Genomic DNA, 5,282 nt, shown 5'->3' with positions numbered 1-5,282 from the left:
ATCTAATCTTTTTTAATTATAAGTACTAGCTTTTTAATTTGTTTTTTTGAATGTATTTGAATAGTATTTCTATTATTTTTTTAGTAACTCTAGATATTATACTACAGAGAATATACGTGTCACTATCAAGTTACTAACATATAGTATTCAAAATACTTAAAAACTGTATTTGTTATTAAATTAAAATATATAAACATTTTAACATCACATATAACTCGATTCTTCGTCTTCATCCAACCAAAATAGTGGATTAAACCCAGAATTGTACAATTCCAAAAAATTTGTCAAAACCATATCACCTGATTTAAATTAAACAAAATATTTATAACATTCAAGTTAAACAAACACTACAATTATTGTTGGATTATAAAAAAAACGTTAACAATGAAAAATGAAATTACAACATTATAGTTCAATGATTTTATATTACATAAAACATGCTTTATATAAGGAGTGTGTAGAATGAAGTATTGAACAATATAATCTTGATATATTGATCATATGAAATACATAGTTGAACACCATTGATTTTATTAAACAACAAAATAAAAATAAAATAAAAATAAAATTCCATTGCCGGAAAATGCTTTCATCGTTAATGGCTTCCTCTGAAATTTTCTCTTTTTTTTTAATAAAATTGATGATGGGGTGGGTGGGAAAGGTAGCCCCCACCATCTTTAGCATTGGCACCAAACAAGTTCTCCCACCTAATAGTCCATATTGGCGGTAATTCCTTGAAATTCCCCCCTCCCCCAATTTTCCCTCTCTTTTATTTGGTGAATGGTGAGGTGTCACTATTTGATTGGGAGTGTATGTGGGAGCTACATACACTCAGTGTATGTGTAGCAGCTCGCAATTATCATTAATCGTAGAATACTCGTTCCAATTAGAAACAAGGAAGATGCCTAGATTTCCTACACTTCAACATAATGCTTGCTTTAGATTTTCTATACTAAGGGCATGTTCTGATTGACTGAACTGAACTTATTAGAGCTGAACTGAACTGAACTAAATATTTTATAAGAGAAGGAAATTAGGAACTGAACTTATTAGAGCTGAACTGAACTGAATATTTTATAAGAGAAGGAAATTCGGAGCTGAACTGAACTGAACTGAACTTATTAGAACTGAACTGAACTTATTAGAGCTGAACTGAACTGAACTGAAAATAATCGTATCAGACAGGCCCTAAGGATACACATACAATGGTTGTATGTGGTGACCCACATACAACCATTGTTGGCAGCATTTGATTGGTTTGTATTTTTGGGCCCACCTTCCCTAATCCCTATCTTGCTTCCCCTATTTTTTCCCTCTTATTTTTTCCCCTCCCTTTTAACGTGGCATACATACAATGGTATTGTAAGTGGGCTACCACGTACAACCATTGTATGTGTAGCATTACTCCTTAAGGAAAAAATTATAATGTTTGCTTAGATTCAATTAACCTGGTTTGAGAATAATTGTCATATTTTGACATTTCTCACTATTTATATTCTAAATTTGACTATACATCTTTACTATTCCCTCTATCCCTACATATAGTTCCCTAAATATATTCTAAGGCCCCGTTCTTTAGAGCTGCTCTGCTCCGCTCAAAAGAAATTTGCTCTGCTTTCAACTAATAATTAATAATAACAATAATAATAATTAATATTTAGTAGATAATAATTAATATTATATTGATGATAATAATTGATGTGTTTAAATTATTATTATTGTTAGCAAAATTATTATTATTATTATTATAAAATATTGTATACCTACAAATTTTTTAAAGAAACCTATAAGTATTAAAATCATCATATAGTACAAAGATAATAGACTTTAAATATTTGATAATTTTATTATTTACAATATCCCACTTCATAAATGAATTTTTTTTTTATAAGAAAGTATTAAATGGGGATCCTTAAAAAACTAAAATACATATTTTATCATAGCTTTTTCTATATAGGAAAAAAAAAATATTTGACTTGTTTTTGTTATAGGGCATATTGAGGGGGTTGCCAATACGTTCTTGGCACTTGAGGATGTTTGCTTTTATTTGTGTTTTCACTCACCTAAATCAATGGTATGCACTTAATAATAATAATAATAATAATAATAATAATAATAATAATAATAATAATAATAATAATTTTAACATTAATAATAGTATTAATAATAATGCCGAAATCTGCTCTGCTCTGCTCTGCCAGAAGCTCAAAAGATCAGGGCCTAAATTTGAGGGCAAATATGTAAATAAACATTTTAAATATAATTGTCTAGAAACTAGTCCATATTAATAAGAATTATCTCAAACTTTCTAAAAAGTAAGGATGTAATTATGTATAATTTTTTTGTCATTTACTATCTTTAAAAAGCACTATTTTGAAAAGGAAAAAGATATATGCAGCTCTAAGGGCTGCATATAAGAGACTAAAAGTGGAAAAATAGACTATAAATATACAATTTATTACACCGATTTTACTCATGAATTGTCAATAAATTTTCAACTTAATACTTAAAAAGGAATATATTAAATGCTTATACGCAGTCTTTAGGGCTGCATATAACATTACCCTTATTTTAGTCGAGTACCACTAAACCAAATAAATGTGTCCATTACTGTATCTACTTCGTATTAGTTGTCAAATTCATATTGACATGTAGTCATGTACGTATGTCTAATTTGATTTTGTCATTTATTATGGTATCCAGTGAGTAGTAGCACTACCTACAATTAATTCATGGGTAATGCTCTAAGAAGCCCGAAGTCTTCTTGAAAATTTTACGGAGTATAAAATTAGGAATTTATGGCAAAAACATGCATAAATCAGTGTAATTAGTGTTTATATTTTTATAATGTCCTAAATTTATACAATTTTTTAGTGTGTATTTAATGGATAGGGCTACATATAACATTTTCCTTATTTATACTGTACTTGGTATACAAGTACATTTTTAGTTTTTACGACAAATTAGAATTGTTTAAATGTAGGAAAAAAACAACCCAAACAAAGAAATTCGGGAAATTCTACATTATAACCCTCTAATATTGATTTTACCAGGTTGTGCCCATTTTTTTATTATTATTTTTTTAAGTTACACATGCATTGTAACCTCGGGTTTAATTATTAACCATACAATATTCTTGTGTCATCTTGCCGTTAACGAATTCTATTATATTTACTCAATCACCGTTAGTGGGGCCATTGTCCTTTTTTTTAATCGATTTACATGTTAGAAAATGTTCCATTAAAGGTTTTAGGGACCATTTGGTCCTTATGGAACCAAATTTAGCTCACATTTAGCAAAATTTGTTTTAAAAAAAATGTAAATCCCTTGTTTTGCACGAATGTGTTTCATTATTTTTTTTATCTGCAGAAATTGTTCAAGTAAGGTATAAGATGATTTTAGTTCTTGAAAAACCAAATTGAGGTCAAAATCGACAAAAATAATGTAATTGTCGTGTTTTACGTGTCAATTGCGCGCTATTTCTTAAAACGCCAAATGAAACATTACGTTTATTTATTTATTTGCTAATTCTAAACTTAATTTGGAACTATAAAACCAATCTCGAAACCTTACCCAATTAATTTCCACCACTAAAAATTAAGGATATTTTTTTTTACAAAATCATCCCCAAATACACCAGTTCTCTAAAAACCCTCCCAATTTTTACAAAATTCCCCTTGTTACCTATCACTATATCAACCTCATTCTTTATCCTCCTCATAGTTGGCCACCAGCCATTCTAGCGCAGCCTCGCCTTACCTTACCCCTCCCCCCAAAACACACTCACGCACACCCTCTCTTCTATTCCTTGCTTTCCTTGCTAAAACCTCTTACCAACAAGATCAAAATATGGTTTTAAACCAATTTTCTATTTATGCATGGTGTTGAGCAAGTTTGTAAAAAGATAGTGGTTGGATTGCTGGAAAAGGGGAAAAATAAATCAAGGCTTTAGACTTATTACACATGATGGTTAACGTTCCGAATCCGAAAGGTCCCAAAATGGTCAAAATAAAGAGAATATTTAAGGTTTAAATTATACGGAGTATTTTGGGAATGCATATGTATGTAGCCCTCTATTTCCACAACTTACAAATTATTGTATAAAAAAAAGGAAATTTTGTCAATTACATCCATTTAAAGTTTGTAATAGTTAATGCCTACACCCCATTGTAGGTAGGGATACCTACACCCCCCTCCTTACCCACCTCCCAATTGAAATATTACGTAATTTTTGTTAAAAAAAAATCTAATATATATATATAAGGAAAAATTGCCCAGAATAATCCGACCTTTTGCCTGTCCGCTGAAAATAATCCCACCTATTGATTATTTTTTAATAATCCCACTTTTACCCCCCGATCTTTTTTATTGGTCCCTACAGGTTACCTTACCTGTTGTAGCTTGTTTTGGGATGACGTGGCTTCCAACGGTTATATTGTTATTAATTTTCCTTTTAAAAATTGCTAGCTCCTCAATTTTCATTTCTCTTCCTTCTTCATTCTCTGTTCTGAAAAAAGCTCTTCCCTTTATACTCTGAATTTCGTCTTTGAATTCAGTTTCTTCTCTCAGTTTAATCTGTCAAAAATGGCTAGTAGGAGGCATAATGGTTCAAGCAGTTCTACTTCGTCCAGAAATTTTGGCTTGGGCTCCCCAAAATTGAAGTGCAGGTGTGGTTTGGAAGCAATTACGCGTACGGTTAAGCACGGTGAGAACGTGGGGATAAAGTTCCATGGATGCCCTAGATGGCCTGTAAGTCCAGTTTATTGTGCGAAATTACAAGTATTTGATTAATTAAGATAAATTAACTTGATTAAATTGGGCATTTGAAACTAGGGTTTATATTCTAATTGAATTGGGGTTTTATCAATTTTTTCAGGAGGGTGATTGTGGCTTCTTTCAGTGGGTTAATGTTAACCTCAAGGATGTTGATGAACTCCGATTATAAGTGTTTGAAAGAGATACGCAAGTAGCTGAAAAAGAAATGGAGATTGATTTACTTAAAGAACAATTGAAGAGGGTGGAGAAGAAATTGGGAAATAAGGAGGATGAGTTGGATGATACAAAAATGGAGCTTTGCCACACTTGAATTGAACTGATGAAGGCTACAAGGAATGAGAAGAATTTTTCCCTTGCTCTGTTTGTTTCATGGATTTTCTTTGCTTTCATGATAGTGATTTTAAAGGCATGATTGTGATGTATGTAATGATTGTAGGTAGTTTGGCTAAGTTAAGTTAGTTAAGTTTGGTTAAGTAATGCTTTTTGGTCATTTGTGTCATGTATTG

The sequence above is a fragment of the Chenopodium album genome, chromosome 17 (assembly GCF_948465745.1).
Source record: "Chenopodium album chromosome 17, dcCheAlbu1.1, whole genome shotgun sequence".
Lineage (NCBI taxonomy): Eukaryota > Viridiplantae > Streptophyta > Magnoliopsida > Caryophyllales > Amaranthaceae > Chenopodium > Chenopodium album.
This window is presented reverse-complemented; position numbering follows the sequence as displayed.